Raw genomic sequence first — 20507 nt, forward strand, 5'->3', positions numbered from 1 at the left:
CCCAGCTTCCCCTTGGCCTTCCATGTTCTGCTTCCATCAGCCCATCCCTGCCTCATGGATCCTTTGGGAGAGCCACCTCCGACTCCAAGAAATAGTTTCGATTTGAATCATCCGTACTCCAACCAGGACGGAGAAGGCGGTGCAGTCAAGGAAGCCTGCCGGCCTGCTCCACTAGAGGGGAAAGATGGCTAAGCCAGCCCCGCCGGAGCCCAAGTCTTAATGATCCCCACAGGCGGTCCTGAAATGGATGGCAACCGGGAGCACCCGGCCCTTGGCGGACAGTCCCTAGTCATGCCTGTCTGGCTGGTAGTTTAAGCATGAAAACATCCCCCATTCTTTTGCTCAATTAGGGCGGCAGGTGGAACTGCTCACCTGCAGACCTCCGCTGGATCTGAACTGGCACCCTACAGCAGTTTGCAGGCACTCTGATCCCCTTAGTGAATCCTTCGGAAAAACCCCAGACTTCTTCAACTGGACACGACGGAGGGTGTCACGATGACCTGGAATGCACTGCTGGATCCAGCTAACTCCTGGGAAGTCACACCTTAAAGCCAATTAGCGTGAAGCAGAGATGCCACCTAACGCAACTGCGCTGTATCAGCGACCCTGTTCCCAGATGTCCACACTGGATCTGCATTAAACTCGTCCTCCCTGCATTCCGCGCTTGACCCTGCTCCACCCGCTTAAATCCCCGTAAGCGGTGCTTTAGGGCTTGCCAGCAAATTCAAAGCCTCGGGCGGCCAGAGCTCCTGCTGTACGGGGAACGAAGCCACATCCTTCCTCGGGTCCTGCGCTAGCTAGAGCAAGCCGTGTTCTCTTGCCAGTAACATGAGCTGTGGAAAGCCGCTGGCTTCCACATCCCCTCCTCCTCTTCCTCCACTCAATTGCATATGAGACGGGAAAATTAGAACGTTATGCTCCTATGTCTGTAGCAGAGAGTCTGTGGTTCCATCCACATGTGCTGCGCTGGGCCACATGGGAGCTTGTTTGAGTCAGAGCCTGGAGGCAAAGGATGCAGTCTCCTCCTCTCAAAAGGAGCAGAGAGGAAGCTGCCGAACTGGGCCAGGGGTGCATCTAGCACTGCCCACTCCACCGGCAGCCCCTCAGCCGGGTCTCGGGCAGAGAAGGGCCTTTCCCGATCGCCTGCCACCACCTCTTGTGAAGCCCGGATGCCCAGGACTCTATCTGGGTCAGTGAATCCACTCCACCACCCGGGTTTGGATCCTCCCCAAAAGCGGAAGGGAGGAGGGTGAGCATGCAGGTTGCTCCCTGCTCCCTGCTGAATGGCCCTGCGCGGCTGAGACCCCAAAGAAAAGCTCTGGAAAAACGCGTGGCCAGAATGGGACTGGCAGCTAGTACTCTCACCACTTCCTCAAAAATCCTGATGGGCCCAAGAGACCACCGCCGTACCACCTCCTTTTGGAATCAAAAGCTCGACACATTATATAACGTTGCATTATTCCAGCCAAATGTTCCACAAGAGATTAATTCCACGTGTTCTGCACTTCTTGTTCTACGGAAGCAGCATCCCCATCTTGCAACACAAGGATGCCCAACTGCTGATTTCCTGTCATTAGCAAAGTTAAGGAAACGGCCAATCAGGACAAGCGGAACCATAAACCCCATGACCACACAGCGACAATCCCAGAAGGCGGCTTGTTTGTCCGGGATTTGCCCGTCAGTCAGACAGGCTGCTAAAGCGGAGCCACCCGCTCTGCTTCCGCAAATCAAGTTCGGGAGGCGAGTGAAGGCCGACCTGGGAAAGTCCCACGGGGCTGGTTCTCCCAGCCGGCTGAGGGTGGCACTGGCAGGCTCTCCAGGCAGGGCCCGTGGCGGGACGATGGAAGTGGCCTGCAGAGACCGGCTGTTCCTGGCAGAAGGGCAACTGGCGGTCCTAGCGCTAAATCCAGACCCTTCGGTGCCACAAGCTCAACTGGCCCTCGGGTACCAAACCGTACTGGTGGCACTGAGTCTTGCTGGCACATCCCACTCGCAAGGAGCGTGAGCTGCTAGCAAAATTAGCTGCCAATTAGGAGCAAACCCACATTTGGAATGTCACAAGTCTTTACCAAGCTCTGTGTCGAGAAGGCATCATGCAGATTAAGCCAGTTGCCAAATTGCTTTTATTTTGCATAATTTCACCTGGTTCTACTAGCCACTGGGGTGTGAAGGAGCCACCCCAAATCTCACTTTCCCAGCCGGGAGAGAACTTCCCTCTCGCTTTTGAGAAAGCACACGTCTATTTAATGCCCACCTCCCGAATCTGCCACCTAAGGCAACTTGCCTTTCGCATCCCCCCCGCCCTCCCCACCACATTCTTAAAATGGGTGATGGCCCACCAACGGCGACTACATGTTCTTGTTCAAAAATAATAAAGAAGCAGGCAAGCATAATGAAAGACGGCTTTTTGTCTCGTGGATTGCTAAATTAAGGAAAGCATATGGGAGAAAGGCCTTCCCGGGGAGGCAGCAACCACGTCCTCCTGTAGGTTCTGGCCTGCTGCCCTCTCGCGTGTTTCTGCCATTTGCAAAGCCACATTAGAACGGGAACTTCCACAAAACTGAAGGGGAACAAGGCTCACAAAAGATCGTAAAACCACAGAAAAGCAGAGTGGGAAGGGCACTGGGCCCACCCCTGCCCCGCAGCGCAGGAACCCAAGCGAAAGCATCCCTAAGCAGCTGCGCCCTGAACGCCTCCGGTGCGGAAGAGCCCACGACCTGCCGGGATGTTGTGAAGACAGCCTGGCGTGATCGCCAAGAGAGCAGCTTGCATTTCCCCGAGCTCATCTCTGCCTCCTCGGGGGCATCCAGCGTCTCCCACCCTACAAGCCACCAGAATCATCACGGGCCTGCCAGAGATTGTTCCAGGCTCCATCTGTCCACCCAGCGAAGGCCTGGGCCAACACAACCCACCGAGCAGCAGCCCTTGGGCAGGGCCACCTCCGTCCCGACTCTTGCCTTTCTCACTACCCAGCGGAAGGAGGCCAAGGAGTGGACCCTGTGCAGCCTGGGGAGCAAGACACCGAGCACGCAGGGAGCTGGCGCCCAGGAGCACCTCCGCAGCCCCAGCCCCAGGATGCGCCAGCTCTGCCCCGCGAGGCACAGTCCCCACGGCTGGGCTCACACAAAGGCCATCAAGAAGAACGCAAGGACATTTCACTCACCGGTCTGAAAAGAACAGCCAAACTGACTGAGTCACTCTTTGTTATTGTTTGTTTCAGCCTCTACACTTTTTAATGTTGTCCTTCTATTTATGATACTTTGTTGTATTTTGTTGTTTGTTGTATGGATTGTGGTAAGTTGCCCAGCGAGCTTGGCTCTGGTGCAGTACAGACATGAAATTGAGGAGGCGGCGGCGGCCACACTGGGCTGGTTATGGCAGGTCTAAGAGGCGCAGCTTCTGAGCAAAGGACACGCACCACGAATTCATCGGAGGAGACGTGGCCTCCCTTCTCGTCGCAACCCTGGTCCTGCCATCACACGTTCCGCAGTCTGACACGGAGACTGAGTCAAAGAGCTCCTCTGATTAAGCTTTTCTCTAATGGCAGTGATTAAGAGGCCACGGCTAAAGGGAAAACTGCAAAATGGTTTGCAATTGGAACAAACTCAGCGGAGAGACGATAGGGGTGATGAGGAAAGCAGTGAAATATATGCTCAGACTTACAAGCCCAGTCCTCTTCTGTGTGAAATGTCATCGTCGCCTGGTCTGCCTCTGCAGCGTCTGAGCAGCCAAGATCCTGCTTACGACTTGCTGGCCCGTCCTCTGCTCAATTAAAGGGCTGGTGATCCCTCCCTTCGGCTCAGCCCAGCTGCTGTGAAGCACGAACCCGAGGGGGCCCTCCCTGCTTCCAGGCCACGAGAGGCTCGAACCCCTGTGCTTGCATTTGACAAACTCATGCGACTTGTTGGCCGCAAGTCTTCCAGACCCAAGACTAACTTTGACCCTGGTGCAGAATGCAAGAGCCCGTTTTCGCTCTGCAGCTCATAGAAAAGCACGCCAGCCGCCTTCCTCCACGCCCCTCTGCCCCCTTTTCAGAGCGTGGTGCAGCATTGGCCACCAGCTAACCGTGCCAAGATGCTGAGAAAGCGCTTGTCTGCTCTCTTCCCTTCTCACCCACAAATTCTGTATGATATTTATCCTGAAAGCCACAGCCCTTTTTCCCCAGACAGCACTTCTGGGGCATCTCTGCTTGCTTTTAAAAATTATCACCTGTATAGTCGCTAGTATGCAGCTTTCCAGGGTTCTAAGCCCTTTGGAGAGTTTTTACGGTGCAATAAAGCATAAATGAGTGAACCTCACGCTACCGACTGGAAGCTAAGAGTTGGTGGCTTGCCCGGCGCCACCTCATGGGCTCGTAGACGAGGCACGACCCAAACCGGGAACGTCCCAGTTCGCAGCGTAGTCTTTTCCCAGGCCACCAGACAAGCTCTCCTCCTTCGGCAAGTTTCCTCCTGGTAACCCTCTTCACTCATACGCTAGGGCTCAGGAGGGAAGGAGGACATTGCCCTCCTCGGCAGAAACACCCTTCTTAAGTACAGGGTTTCTCTTGCTCCCTGTGCAGATCTCTGGGGTAACTACTCCCAGGATAAACTGCAGGAAGGAAAACAGACACAAACAGGGAGTAATTACAGCTGCCAGGTTGTGTGGAGGCTGTTTCCTCGCTGGCAGTGATTGCCGGCAGAGTGGGGAAAGAGGCTAACAACTGAAGCGGTGATGTGAATGCAAACGCATCCGCACATACAAAGTTGTGTTCCACCAAACAGGCCATTGGCCCGAAGGCAGAAGGCTCAGGGATAACTGCTCTCGTTCGGAACCAGCTTTTCCCAGCTTTCCCTTGTGAGCGAGCAAGACACAAAGCCCTCACCGTCTCGGCAAACAGTCGTGTCTTCGCTAGGATTTATTTTGAGGTCTGATGGACAGAAACAAATTTTTCTCAGTACCTCACAATTGGAATCCATTACACACAGGCCCTGAGCTAGCCAAGACACACTCCTTCGCGGTCAAGCTAAAATTAACCGTAACCATTTGTTCCTCTTCCGAGTCACTTATTACTAGCAGCGTGTTGGCAGCGACACGTTCTTGCGCACCCCCAAGTGCTAGCAATGCTCCATCAGAAGGGTGCTACCTGCTCGTGCGTGGCCCTTGGAGGGGCGGGGGGGGAGATCTGGCCAGCCCTGCCAGTGCCAGGAGGGGTCCCCTTAGGCCTGCCCCCACCAGCAATGCACACCCGGCTCGGGTAGTGTTACCACCGCCTTCTTGGCTCCCTGAAACTTGCTCTAATGGCCCCCTGTTGACCTGCCTTAATGGCCAGGCACAAAGCTTGCTTGGAGCCCCTGAAGTCATAAAAAGGCCACGAGAACGGAGTGCATGAGCCATGTCACACTATTTGCATGGAATTCATCCTACACACGAGCTCAACAAAGGCAGACTTGTGCAGCACACAGAGAAGAACCACTAAGCTGCCACTGCTCCAGGATAAACCAGCAAAACGAGGAAAAAGACAAAGACAACCCTATTATGCATTTATTCCTCCCACCAAGCTGTGCAGGATTTCACCAGGACTCTCTGGGTGCATTTATACTTGGGGCGCTCGTGCAGGCCTGGTGCATTCCCAGAAGCTGGAAGGGGTGCCATGCATCCGCCCCGCGTCCATTCAGGAAGGCTGGCAGGCACCCGTGAGGGCTGAGACAACCGATGGGGTGAGGCCCCCCCGCAAGCGCCCTCGGCAGAACCGCCCACAAGGCCGCCGGCCGGCCGGTACCAGAGTTGCATTGCAGCCTGTTCACGCAAGAGCAGGACTCGCTAGCACACAAAACCACCGTCACACTTCATCGCGACGGAGCCTGTTTCTTGCGGGAAGCTCCAATTTCTCTGTCTCTTCTGCCCAGGTCTGGCGATTGTCCCAGAAGCCAATGGAACAAGCAGAGACCAGGAGACCCGGGGCAGCCATCAATTTCGGCCCTGGCCTCACTGCATGCAAGAGCCCCCCCCGGCCACGAAGCACTCCGGGAAGGGGCAGTAGCAGAAAGAAAAGAGAAAGAGAGGAATTCGAGAGCTCGTACCTGGCTCATGTAGAGCCCACTGGAGTCCGCCACCGTTTCCCCAGCATCTGGAACATCAGCCCTGCAAGTTTGGGTTCCAAGCAGCGAGTGCGAATGGCTCCCACACAAAAGTGAGCACGCTCCATTCCTCAGCGGCTAGTGAATCTGGGAGGCAGAGTTATTCTTCCCAGAAGAGTGGGACACTTATTGAAAATATTTTTGTGCTAGCTCAGATACCTGAGCCTGCTTATATTATGCTTGCTTATTATTCTATGGCACTTTTTTGCCACACTGTAAAATAATTTTCAGTGTGTGCAACAAATAAATATCACCACAAATACAACTCTGCACAACAGGGGCAATGGGACTCCGTGAAACAGTCAAACAAAACCTCCCTTCCAGGAAACGTGGGCACTGTGCCCCCCTAGAGAGGGCAGCCATCCCTGGCCAGCTCATTCTTCAGCTGAAGCCAATTCCAGGAGGGCGCCCTGCCCTCCTTCCCTGTAAAGCCACAAGGACCAGCAGCAGCTTCATGGGGGAGCAGAGCAGCGTCACAAGAAGCCCCTCCCAAGAGAGTGCAAACCTCTGAAAACTGTCATCAGGTTTCAAGATTCATCTTTCAGGCCGGAGCAGATGCTTTTTCACTGCCATTTCAGCAAAGGGGCCCATGGGTTTGTCTGAAGGAGAAGAGGGTAAGCTGCTGGGGGGGGGTGCAGCCCCCAGGGCTCACTGGCCACCGCCAGCAGCCTTAACCTCGGTCAGACTCGCTTTATCTCCTTGCCTCGTTTAATTAGTCAGCCATAAACCAACACTTTTCCGCAGTCATGGATAAACAGAGGAGGGGAACACGCTCACCTCACCAGCACACGCCCTGCAGTTAAGGCCTTCCCACTGGCTGGAAGCATAACCACCACCTTAAAAAAGAGACACAGGAGAGAGAGGGCACGCACGGCAGACTGACAAAACTTGTTTCTTTGGGATCAGATATAAACTGGTTTGGCTGAACGGCTTTAAAAGCAAACTGGAGTACTGCCTATTTGCACGGGTAAATTGACCAAACTTAACACAGTGTACGAATATCTGCAGAGGTACAAAGGGAACCCCTGCCAGCTGTACAAGAGCCGGTTTTCAGAGAGAACGTAATGGTGCAGGAACATGCAGCCCCCGAAACCGACTGCACCACAAGAGCTTAGGAACGGCTTCTTACCCCGTCAGCGCATTGGTCTAACCGGGTTCCAATATTAACTCTGCCAACCGGGTGTCACTTTCTGCAGGTCAGAAAGGGGCCCCTTCTCAGTCTTACCTGGGACTGGGCCTGGGACCAGCAGGATGCAAAGCCTGCACACCACCTGGGCCACAGCCCTTCCCCAGTGGCCTTGCCGGCCGGCCATGGCCCGCCATAGCCCGCCATAGCCCTCTCACCCCCTCAGCTTTTCTCTCCACCCATCCTCCTGGCCACATTCTCACACCTCCACTACCTATGCAGCTTTCAGAAAGATCCCCCCCCCACAAAAAAAATATATCACCTGAAGAAACAGAGTTATTACTGCAGGAACATTTATGCCATTAAAAGACGCATCTGTAACTGTTTTCTAAGCTGCGGCAAACTATAATGTTCTGTAGATGTTTTAAACAAATTTAAAAGCAGCCTTCAGAAGTTGTGCCACATTCAATTAGTAAGTCTGTAAAGCTCTGACATAATACTTTAAATCTTTCTTTCTATTGCTGATGAACAGAACGATTCTTCGGAATGTCTCGTTATGATTTAGTCTTCAAGAAAGCAGGAACACAAGATGACGACCCAGGGTGAACCATGACTCCTGCATCCATCTCTCTCTTGACAAATACTACATCTGACACTTCCTTGTCCCCTCCCTCTTTCCTGTAATCCATGCCCCCTCCCACAACATCTCCTGCACCAAAACCTTCTCTTATTTGTTTCCCTTGTTCCTCTTTCTATAGTCTTTCCTAAAATCTTTTCAAAACCTCACACTCAGGTTTGCAACAGTGATCAATTTTTGAAAATCTGATTGATGGGTGTGCAGGTATCACACAAACACATTCTCAAGCCCTGCGACGTGAGCGCAGGCTGAGAAGTCTAGGGGTAGCTTACCAAGGTTCTACAGCGCTCTGGTATCCTCACCTATTCCCAAACCCACATGCTCCCTGCTCCCAAATTCTAGCAGGCCACGATCTGGGCAGTGCAGACATCCAGCGAAACAGTCGGACCAGGAAAGCTGTAATTACAAATTAGGAGTGGCCATCTACTGTTGCGCCCCTCCCATTTTGAAAAGTGAATGGGAAACTCTGCTTTTAATTATTAAGCTACTTAAAAGAGTTTAGGAAGTGTTTCATAAAGGCCCTCTTCTTCCAAAAAAAAAAAAAAAAAAGCTCTTTAAAAGATTTCTACACAAAATAAAAGCAGACTGAAATTAAATGCACACGGAAAGATCGATCCGCCCCACGCCCGCCCAGCAGCAAGCCTCTTCCCTCTTCCAGAGCACAGTAAGGGCCACCCAGAGTCTTTCCGAGGTCAGGAGGTGACAGATTTTCACGCAGCACCCGGCTGCACCAGAGTGCCCTGCTCAAACGGGGGGGGGGAGCCCTGCCTCCCCCCACCGGCTTCCCCCGCAAGAACAGAGAATCCACCCTTCCTGAAAGCGCCGTGCCCATGAAACTCCACAGGGGAGGGAACGCAACTGGTGAGCAGATTCAGTACCTCTCTCATTGCCGCCGTACTTCCTGCAAAGTCAGTCTCAGGGTGCTGGAGCAGAACCAGCCACAAGGCGGGGAAGGGGAAGGGAGGGAGGAACGGCCCGCCAGAGAGACTGGATTTGGAGAGACTGGATTTTCTTCTCTGCTCCGCTGTGCTGGCCGGCCGAGGGAGTCGGTTGCCTTGATCCGGCGGGGACGCACACTCCTTCCGTCACATTCCCTCTGCTACCACACAAGTTCCCTGACGTTGCGCGCCCAGCCAGCAGCACCACCCCTCCCGCCAGAGTCCCGAGCTGAGCTGAGCTGGGCGGCACAGGGCCAGCCCAGCGGCGAAGTGCGCAGGCACACGCGGGGCGGGGGGGGGGGGCGGAGACAGGCGCCCTGCTTGTCCAGTCCCACACTGTTTTGGAGCTGAGCGGGCCAATGCGCATTCAAGGGCAAGTACCTGGGATGGAAGCGCAGGCTATTTCCCCTTCCCTCAAGAGAAGGCGTCATAAAGCGCACGCCCCTTGACCTGGAAGCCTTCTCGCCCTCGGTGGCACGTCCTGGGTGCCACCGAGTCCCACCACTCAACACGGCCCGGTGCCCAGCCCTCGCGGGGGACCCGAGCCAGGCCCCTGTGAGGCTCGGCTCAGCTACAGTCCGTGGGGTGGGGGGTGCCCCGACCTGCAGATTCCGAATGCGGGAGGCAGGGAATGGGATTCTACGGAAGGCATCTGCAGACAGCGGCCCAGCAATGGTCGAATTACACATTACGTGGCCCCACCCCGCTTCTCTGTCTTCCTGTGGCCCTTGCCATGGGCCTGCCACACAGTCGCACTCAAAGGGGCAGACGACCCGGCTAGCCATGAAATCGCCCGTCTTTGTTCCTGTTTTCCCCATCGGAGGCCCAATCTTCGCAACCTCAGTTATACACATGCACAGTCATTGCCACGGAACCACCGTTTGGGTCCGAAGTCATCATCTGCAGAGAGAGACTGGTATGCCCTTCCTGGAGGTCCCCCCGGCCCCACAGCCCTGCCTGCCTGGACGTGGTGCCCTGCCAGTGGGCCGGGCCTGCCACTCCCAGCCCACGCAGCCACTGGCCACGTTTCCCTTCCCCACCCTGTGCATGTGCTCCATTGCGTGGGCTGCTTCAAACGGACAGCAATGCAGGTCCAGCAGAACTCGGACTTTGGAACCTTCTGGCAGCTCGCTCGCTCGCTCGCTGTCTCACTTGGCAGCGCTTCCAGCAATAGAAGCATCATGTCAGAGGCACAGAAAGGAGTGGCCTGAAGTTCTTCAACATCTCAGAAAACAAAGATCCTCATGTTCTTTTAGGAAAAGGAATCCATGTACAACGAAGACCGAAGAACACACCTGCAAGATCCTGGACATTTTTATCACGCAACGTGAAACCAAAAACGGGATTGCGAAAGAGAACAAGGGGGAGAAGGAAAAGTCGCTCAGCACCAGGTGGCAACGGGTTAGAACCACGTGGAGGAAGGTTGTCCCGAGCAAAGAGTCATATTCTGAATGCCACCTGGCCTGCGACCTCGGGACGAAGGGAGGCACCAGACCCGCGGCGCCATGCCTGCCTCTCCCCGGCGAGTGCGGCACGAGGACGCGTGCTGTGACCGGCTCGGGTGCCGCCGGGACTCCCTGCCCACAGCTTCCTCTCCCTGCCTGCTCTCCACCCTCCCCTGGAGAAGAGCAGACCCAGCTGATGCCCGATGCTGGTAAAATTCCAGCATGGAGAGAATCACACTGGACAAATGAGGGTTTGTGGTATGAACTATTTATGCAGCGTTATAAAAGGCAAAAACTCCACTAAGCTCCAGCTTACACCTTGAAATGTGCCAGGGTTAAACTGCAAGCATTTCCTCACACAGTGTTCCCCTTCCACGCACGCACACGTTAACACAACTTGAGACCCGACCCGCAAGATTTTTCCTATTGTTTCCACGGGCAACTCTTCCACCTATGGGTTGGCAGGCTGTGCACGGCTGTGCAGAAGACAAAGGGGTTAACAGAAAGACGAACTGAAGCCAGAGGAAACTGGAGCCTGGATAGCTCAGAAAATTTCAGCCTGCAGCCAATGAGGCAGCAGCGTTTAAAACACAAACAGCCAATTGCAGGCCGCACTGGGGGGGGAGTGAGTACAGGGGGGAGGACAAGGTAAGGGTGGATCCCAAAATAACAATATCCCAGATCAGGATCCTGCAATTTTCCAGAGGCACAAAGGGGAGCTTTACCGCTCAACGCTAGTGCTAAAAGTGCAGCTTGCCATTTATTAACGGCCAAACCCAGAACCTCACGCTTACAACGTGCAATTCAGGCGGCACACCCAGAAGTTGCTGGACAGCATTTCTTTGGATATCCAACCTGTTTTATCTTCCGATTCCCCGTAACGGGTTCAGGAAAAGGCAATTTAGAAACATCAAGCAAAAATATGTGTATCTACACACACACCTTTCTTAAAAAGCATTCCCTAAGGAATCGCTCTGGCTCATCTGCAAATCAACCGTGGCAGAAAGCGCTCAGGACTGACGAGGCAGCAACATCCTCGGCAGAATGTTGTGGGAAGCTGATGGTAGCTTGCAAGGATCAGGTCCGTGGCCCTGGGAAAAAATGCAAGTACTGCACTACTTCGCATTCATTTAGTGCTTCCAGAGGATCCAATATGGCACACCACTTGCTCAGCAATCCCTTCAACTCTCGCCATGCAAGTCAGCATTCCCACAGCGTGGACTGGGGACTACAAAGATGATCTATTGAGCTGAGGCGATTTCGACTCCAACTTTACAAGCCAAGGCACCAACCACAAACCTGGATGTGCATCAGGTGAGTTTATAACAGTGGCTTCTCAGAGGAACTCTGGACATTTGATTAATTCCATCTCTCACCCGAACCAGAGGTTGGCTGGCATAACTGTCCAGCTGCAAAAGCAAGAGTCGACATTCCCAAAAGATTCCAATTCCTGGATGTCTCCCACACCATCATACAGCAGGAAAATGCACCACCTCAAAAGTGTCAGGAAGAACCAGCCGCTCGGGGAAACAACCAATTAACAGTTAACAGGATGACATGGCTATATAAATGTGGGCAAGGAGTTCTACAGCTGATTGTAAGTGCCACAAAGAAAGCACAGGGGCAAAGAGCACTTAAGTGAGCCACGCTTCTTCATCACAGGTTTCCCTCATCCTGGTCTGACACGCTGCCCGAGACTTCATCATACCAGTTTGGCTGTCGCCAGAGGACTTCAATGCCTGGCGCACATCGGCGGGTGGGGAGGAAAAGCGAGCCAATTCCCAGGATGGACAAAAGATGGACAAAAATAGGACTCTGGAGAAAATGAATGACCTATTCCATCGCTGGTTTTGGGGTCCCCACAGGAAAGGAATCGTAGGGTCCAACAATATCACGTGAGGAGGAGAGTCTGCTAGTGAAGCAGGACTGCTTTCCCACTGTATTACTGAATCAGGGTTACATCTCTGACTGCGAATCCGTATGACAATGTTATTCACTCGGCCTGAGCACAATACACAGGTTCATGCGCTACAGTAAAATAGAAATCCAAAGCAAACACACATTGCGCAGGAAGCTCCCAAAATATCCCGATGGTGGTGGAATAAAGTCTTGCGGCCCTCAGGGAACACGGTCAGAGGTGACCTCTCCTTGCCTCGAAAGAAAGAGCGCTTCCAGAGAATGCTGCCATCGCGGCAAAAACCTTGCCCGTTGTTTCCATGGCTCTAACCTCTCGCCGTAAAGGGCAAGTCTAGAGGAGCTGCAGGCTGCCGCTCACAGCGGACGCGCTTCCTCTTCGCTCGTCCACTCGGCTCCGCACAGCCGAGGAGCAAAGCCGACACGATTCTAGGAGATGCAGAAACGTGATGACCACACCTTGCTTTCGCTGTGGGGCAAGCAGCACCTTCCCCAACTGCAGTGGCCAATTTGTGGGGCGCTCTTCTCAGCACCAAATGCGCCCCACTGGTGCCAGCGGAAGCCCTTTCTGTTTCCCAGGGTTGTATTTTTTAGTGCTCAAGGGCTCTTTCAGCTGCTACTTTTATGCTGCTGTTTTAGTTAGACTGGTTTTTTTTAACCCACAAATCACTTGATCTGCCTGACTGGCATAAGCCATCCTGGGAATTGTGGGATACACAATACCTAAATCCAGGCACACGAGTTTCCACCAGTGCTGCTCACCCAATCCAGTCCAGGCCGCACCCACAGGTGCTTTGCACATGCACAGAAACATGAGGAGATGCAGCCACAAAGAACATCTCACCAGCAGAGTCTGACCGGGCTCTTTTCTGATCCACTCGGCTCTGCCCCTCTGCACTGCACAGCCAACAAGGGGCGCATATGGAGGAGGCTAAAAGAATCAGCCACAAACAGGTACACTAGTTCTTCATTCTCCAGTCACACTCAGACCAGGCCCTGTCAGCCGAAACTTTCTGGAGAACTGAGAGGCAACCAGGTCTTCCAACACGCAGGCCTCCCAGTCGCCACTCAGTGACTCAACTTCCAGTCATCAGGGGGATGAAACTGGCCCATTTCTCAGTCCTCTTCAGGGCCAAGGTGACTCTCAGCACACCTACCAGGGCGGAGTCACTTCAATTCCTCACAGCATTTACTGGGAGGGTGAAACACAGAAGGGAAAAGTGCGTGGATTTCTCACAACTGCCTTTGCCTTCTTGCCTTATCAAGCAGCAACCACTTTGGGGAAACTGAGGAACATAAGGAAAATAGCCACCAACCGTGTCAACTCCCCTCCTAGAGGGAACTGTTCTCTGATATGTGAGAATCGCTGGAAAAGGTACAGGCGCCCCTGCCAACAGCACAGGGGACGAAGGACGAGCACCTTTAGCTTCACCCAAGCGCACGGCCTGCTGGTTCTGGTGTGCTCCACACATCACTGGAGAACAATCTTATCTCTTACATAGCTTGTTGTCTTTGCTCCTTCCAACATCTGTTTATGGCACAGGAGTTGCTTCCCTGACTTACAGAAAAATTCAAAGTGATGCACACAAAAATGGGTGACAGCAAAACCCTCTCCAACAGAACATGAGAAGTACGGCAACAGCCACAGACAGAACTAACAAGAAGTGGGTCGCTCTGTGGGTGCCAGTCAGGTTGGGCTTATGTGCGACAGAAAAACAACAATTTTCGCCATTGCTTCCAGACAGCCCATGAAACAACACAAGGAAAAGACCTCAGGCCCAAAGCATTTCCACAGTCAAAAAGCCAGGCTTTTTATTTCAAACGAGCTTCATTAAAGGACACACCAAGGTCAGCCTCCAGGACAGGACAACTCACTTCGACAGCATTCCAAACAAAACCCCCCAAAGTAACAAAAGATTTAAGTAATAAAGCCATCACAAATGAAACCAAAATCCCTTTTCATTTCTGCATAATCAATCTTCATCTCCCAATGGCCTCTAACAGGAATTTGCTGTAACGATGATTTTAATGCAGTCTGGCAGCAGACAATACTGCTAGTGCTAATTGACTCCTTTTAAAGAAATCCATCCTTCTACTGGACAGCACACAGAAGGCCGTGCGCCATTTATCGCCCCTCTCAGCTTCCAAGAGAAGATTCTGTTCCCTGGGAAATAACAAGGTTGGGTCTCTCAAGAGTTCGGATTATTAGAAATCATAGCAGAAGCCTACCTTCCTTGTGCAATTATGATAAACTGGTGACCACTGCATTTTCAGCTGCATTCTCCAGCCACATTACCCATAATGAGGCATTTATAAACCGTAGAAACTTAGCCCTGTTGACTTGATCTTGCAATGAAAGCATTTCAGGACATGGGAGGGGGAGGGGGGAGAGTGCAGAAAATGCTCTTTTCCCCCTGCAGGGTTGTTTGCAGGCTGCCTGAGCTTAATTTACTCTCTCCAGCTGCTTCCCTCCTTGCTTTGCCTTGCCATGCCTCTTCGCGTTAGCAATCCCGCCGCCTCCGCGCTGTAACAGATAAACCCACTTAAAGCCTTTCCAACAGACACCACGGTTTGTCAAGGTGGGCTTCTGTCAGGAATGTTCGACCCCAAACATGGAAATGTTACTGAGTAAAAGAGTTCGACCCAAACCGAGAATGGTTTCCACAAACCACACTAAACACACTGGACAATTACAATTCACATCCATCAAGGCTCAGCGAGTCAGCTGCTCGCTGTCGCTTTCAGCAAAGATGTATCTGGCCCTGCACTGCATTCCGAGTAAGAATGCAGGAGGTCTGAGCTTAACCCTTGAAAGACCCCAACCACAAGCACGCCATTCCATGGACAGTCGCAGAATTCCCTTACACAATTTTTCATAATTGATTGACAATCCTCCTAAACTGCCAAATAGGCAAAGGAGAGCAGTGATCAGCTCATCTGCCAACTGCGTCTCAGGGCTGTTGGGAGATCCCTGGAGTGCTCCGAACCACCACGCTGGTCCAAAACGTTCTCTCCATGATATGTTATTTGGTGCTCTCACCAAAATAGCTGGCAAACCCAGCAAGGAACCATAACAGAAACAGACAAACAGAACAATGCACTCCAATGGCTGCATTTGAACCCCACCACTCAGACATATGGCTACTTTCTGCATATCAGGCATGCATTTAAAAGGACTTGGTGGCCTGAATATCTTCCACCTGGTGCCATCCAGATGTGCAGGAATAAAACTCCTGTCACCCCAAACAACCTGAGAACTAGTGCAGAGGGGGACTTGTAGTCCTACACACCTGGGTATACCAGGTTGGGGAAGAATGTGGAATGGCGTTTAAGAATTCCATCTTGGCTTCAGAAGGCAACAAAAGGGCCTACGGAAAACATTTTTTTTCCACAACGTTTTAAATATTTTCTTTTTCCCTAAAAGCCTTGCTCGAAGTTCTTTCACAGTTCAGTCTAGTGAATGCTTTCACTGCACTTTCCCAATTTCCCCAATGTGTGGACAACATCATACAACTCACACACTATGCATCTGTTTTTAATCAGGCAAAGTGAAGTATTTGCAATGGGAAAGCAGCCGCATGCAGAGAAAGAGATAAAGACTTCCCTGTGACACTAATGAGCAGAGGGTGAGACTTCACAGCCGGCCCTTCCCACATTCCGAGCATCTTCCTATGCGATACCACAAAGATATACTTGACACCAAAGGATGCCAAACTGCTCATGGATCAATTCATTTAAAACGGCTAATTCAACCTCCTGGCAGACCCCACCCCCATCAAGAAAGAGAGCTTAGAAGGGTTATTTAGGGCTCCTCACCCACACAGGGGCATTCCACATTCTGGTTTTGTGGAAACAGAAATAATGGGTCAGAAGTGCATTTCTGTAACTAAACTGTTATCCTAGATAGGAATTCTGATGAATATGCATGAGATAAAGAATTAACAGACATGCTTTTCCCAAAGCTCCCCCATTTCATCTTATCATCTGCATTATAACTTGGTGCACAAAACCAGCCCTAGAAAAGCTGCTGAGGGAGCCTAAATGCTAGAAGACACTTACTTTTCTGAAATAAAATAGCAACCACACAAAGAGGAAAACTAAGACATTTTGAAGGAGGACTAATTAGGGTGGTAGATACAGCCACTGTGCGCTTCAGCTTCATGTATTGTCTCAGGGCATGCCTAGGAATTACAATACATCAAGAGTAAATTGATTTCCTGTAAGAGACTTAAATGTTTCACTTCCCCACGCTTTTTGGAGCCACTATCAATAAAGAGCTTCAGCTGTGGGAAAGTAAAGAAATGAAATAAACAACAAACAATCATTTCTACATTTTCACTATCCAAATTGCATTTTGATTCATACCTATTCATGCAGCTCTTCGAACATTCCTTACCACTCCATCTTTATTCTTAGACATCCCACTGAGGCAGGTCAGCATTACCAGCCCTGTATTTTGCAGTGGGGGTGAGGAGCACATGACAACCAGGCAAGCAGCTTGCCTGGGGCTGCCCCATGAGCTCAGGGCTGGGGCTGAGATCCCCCGCGTTGCTCTGGCTCAGGCTGGTTGACACTCTTCACCACTTTACCACTCTTGCCAAATGCACGGATATGCGGTTGGCACTCTCCAGCTGTTTTGGGCTATAACTGGCCGTGAATTAGGGAGACTTCCCCAAGTTACCCTGACTTTCCAGACTGCAAATGAGTGTCTATCATCCAAAGCCAGCTCCACTCTGCCCACGAAAACACACTGACCTCATTAGTGTTCCCAAGGGTCTCCTCCCTTATCAAATGCTGGTTGAAGCGCTTTCCAGACAGATAGGCAGCCGGCCTCTGGAATCCCTCACTGCTGAGTTACTCCCCATTAGTCACATCTGGGAAAGTCGGTCCCTGCCAGGAGCTGACTGGTGGTTGCACACGAGGGCTGCTAAAATACGCTGCAATGTAATTGCTTGTGCAGATGCCAAAGGACTCAGCAAAGCTGGAGCAGAGTGCCTCTGTTCCAAAGGGGACTTCTGACCGCCGCACTGCACCCCCGCCCCGGGGCCAGGCATTTGCCTTTCCATCTCCCTAACCACCAGCATGCCTCTGAGGCAGAAGTGGACACCCAGGGCAGACAAGTGGTCTCTCAGAACACACACCCAGATCAAGTGACCTCTGCACTGGGAGAGGCAGGCAGGCAGCCCCAGCCAATGCGGCTGTGGTCAGGGCCTGAAGGATTTTCAAAGGAAAGAGCAGCACAGGAGGAAGAACGGGGAGGGCAGGCATGAAAGGAATGCAGAGAGATGCACGCAGGCATCTCCAGCCCATCCCACCTAAGGAGCAAGGAAGCCACGCGCGCATGCGCACGGGATGCATGGGATCAGCTCCTGAGCACTCGCCAGCCCTTGGGACCAGCCTGAGGAGGTGGGGGCTGCACCAAAACAAGAGGCTCATGGGGCGACTCCACTTTGTTATTTAAATCAGGGGTGGGACACAACCTACTGTTCCTCTCAACAGGGATTGCAGAGGTGGCTAATGGCTTGTGCCTAAAGGGCCAGGGTCTGTTTCCCCTACTTCTGGCCTTATCACTGCCTAGCATTCACCGCACCTTCGACAAAGACTACCTCTGGTGGACTTGCCAAGCTCAGAAATCCTCCCTGGACAACCGGGAGACAAGGTTCGACTGCGGAGCCTTTGCCAGCTCCCCCACCCTCAGCAGATGGGAAAAGCCAGGTAGGAAGGGAGGCGGAAGGGGCTGCATTACTGGAGGCTAGCCCAGTCCACTAGTCCACTGAGCCCAGTACTGTCTGCACAAACTGGCAGCGGCGCACCAGGGCCTCCCCCAGCCCCACTCGAGATGTTGATCCCGAGAGCTCCTGCTGCACATGATCATGCATTAAGCTGCAGCCCCGGAAGGGTCGGTGCATGAACAGGGAAGCCGCACGGAAAGCGCACGCGGTGCGCGCACACCGTCTGGCTCGTGCCCCTATGAATGGCAGCCTGGAGGGAGCAGGCAGAGCAACCTGGCTGAGGCTGAGCAGACTTGTTCAACAGCTCGAGAGGGGATCACATGGGAACCCCGCATTACCGCCTGGAAGGACAGCGAACCCAAGGCCAGCCCCACAGAGGCCCTTCCAGCCACTGGGGCCGCTCAAGCAGACCCTCCATGCACACGCCAGGAGGCGGCCCAGCCCTGGGTCCGCGTCCGCCCCCCCCCACGCTCTGCACAGCTGTGTCTCACAGGCACAAGCGCTAGCGTCCCTGGGCCCGCAGCAATGGCAGCGGCGCTTTGCCGAGTGATTACTACCAGTGGCAATTAAACTGCCAGCTGACTGAGCAAGGCCCTTCATTAGCCCTTTACATCGTTACCAAAATTATAGCATGCTTCCTCCACTAAACGCACGTGTGGGACGGGGAGGGAAGTCGGGCAGAACCCGTAGCATTACTGCTCATCTTCATTAGCAGAAATTTGCCTGCTATTTAGAATTATTTACATAAACTTTTGTCTCTCACAGAAGGAGAAGTGCCAGCTAGTTATGCACCTCACTGGCGGCGGCTGCGCATCTTGGCCGCTCCGGCATAGTGCCAAGTACGGATGAGGCTTCTCCAGCAGAAAATCTGGGAAGCCCCCCTCCCCCCTCCCCACACACACACTTCTTCCGTAAGGCACAGGAGCCAAGACGTAATTACGAAATCCAACCTACCTTCCTGAATATCTTATTGCCCTTCCCCACCTGATGGTCCATCTGAGGGTTTTAGTCAACTTCCAAAAGCATTAATCGGACACTGGGGAAAGGCCTCTTGCCTGACAGACTCGGATGCTGCTTTCCCCCACACTTTCGTTGCTGTTGCCATGTGCTGGTCAGGCCAAGATCTGCTTTATTAACTGACTTTTCTTTCCATGGCACTTCACTCCACCTCACTTTCATCAGAAGCATGAACTACAATACTAATGATTTATAATGGGCGTCCTTTAAACCGCATCCTTCCCTATTAAAGCCATTCCTCAGAGACACCCGGCTCGCCATGTTCAGGCCCGATGCGCTCATGTTCCCTGCCGGCTTCGCCCAGCCTTACAGCCATTCGTCGCCTGCTCACCGTGAGCAAAAGCGCTGCTTCCGAAGGCGTCCCGACTTTCCAAACCCTAATTGATTTCCAAGGTCACGGCATAAACAAAGAAAGCACCTGGACGGCAGGGGAAGATGGGGCCGCCCCAAGCACAGGGAACCCCCCAGAATGCATTCTGCCAGTGGACAAAGTACATGGCGAGCGCAGTGCTTCATGGAGCTGCCACAGGCTGCACGGCGCTCAGCCTGAGTGATGCGAGCAGAGCAGGCTGTCAGGAACTTGGCACCGTCTTTCCGGCTCAGCAAAGCCAGGTATTTTGCTACCTGTGAAACATTCCGGCATGGAGCTTACTCACGTAAGCCGTGCTCACTCAGAAGCCTCACGTCTGCGAGAAGCATGTTGCTCCAGTAACTGGGCCCTTGCTTTTCTCGTTCTCCACCTGACTCAAGTAATCCATTTAGCAGGCTGACAGATTACCCCCCTCCCCGTCTGCCTCCATCAGCACAATGAGGCAAAGCACAGGCAGGCGGACGGCAGCGCCACACAGAAAGGCGAGCTCCCCACGCCCCACGCTTGCGTCTGGGACCCACGGCGAGGAGCCTGGCGCTTCTGCTGCAGCAAGAGCGTTCAAGAGCTGCCTGCCCAAGCGGAGCGCCAGAGGACTGGGCTCCAGCGCGGCCTGTTCAAGAGCAAGCCCGCAGCTCTCAAAGAAAACAAACAGATCCAGGCATCGGCATCCTGCAGCTGGAGCCCTCAAAGCCAGAGATGTTTTCCTGCCTCTGACTTAGGAGGCAAGCCTGGCTCTGATGCGTATTAGCAGCACGAACAGGCAAAAAGCTGTGGAGCTTTTCCTCCTCTGAGGAAAGCAAAGCAGCACAAAGGTTTTTCTTCCCCCAGAACTGCTGCTGAGCCGTGTTTGGGGCTTACACAGCACCCTGCCTCACTGCACCCGCACAAGAGAATTAGCTATCTGGGATTAGCCAAATCAGCAAAGCACTCGGAATGCATCTTGCTGTCTTGAATGAATGTGCTCCCATTAAGCCTGCAGAGAAGGGGGGGGCGGGAAAAACGAGGGGCGCACAGTTAGCGCAGCACCGCTTCCGTCTGAACCACTGTTTCAGCCTTGGAAAAAGCAAGTCGCAGGTCCTTAGGGAAGCCGTGCGCTGCTTTGAATTATCAGCCGCACTTAGACTATATGGGAAGCCCCCCCAAAAGCCAACAGCTTGCCTCTGCTTCACAAATTCCTTCATGGCTCCACAGGCTTTCCAGGAGAAGTCA

At 52.9% G+C, this 20507-nt stretch overlaps 1 protein-coding gene across 4 annotated transcripts in view; it reads right to left on the reverse strand.

The window, feature by feature from the left end:
• PAK4 (p21 (RAC1) activated kinase 4) overlaps nucleotides 1-20507 on the reverse strand; it is a 47227-nt gene that overhangs the window by 18022 nt on the left and 8698 nt on the right. Inside the window, exon 1 of one of the 4 annotated variants that reach the window (XM_044435512.1) lies at nucleotides 8761-9045. The exons of 1 other annotated variant lie outside the window; for it this stretch is intronic. The gene's annotated coding sequence lies outside the window, so the exon portion shown is untranslated. Of the gene's footprint in view, nucleotides 1-372; nucleotides 394-8760; nucleotides 9046-20507 lie in introns of those variants that run through there. 2 more of the 4 variants (XM_044435516.1, XM_044435514.1) reach the window with 2 other exon arrangements.

This window comes from Varanus komodoensis, unplaced genomic scaffold, assembly GCF_004798865.1.
Source record: "Varanus komodoensis strain SLA01 unplaced genomic scaffold, ASM479886v1 scaffold29_3, whole genome shotgun sequence".
Classification (NCBI taxonomy): Eukaryota; Metazoa; Chordata; class Lepidosauria; order Squamata; family Varanidae; genus Varanus; species Varanus komodoensis.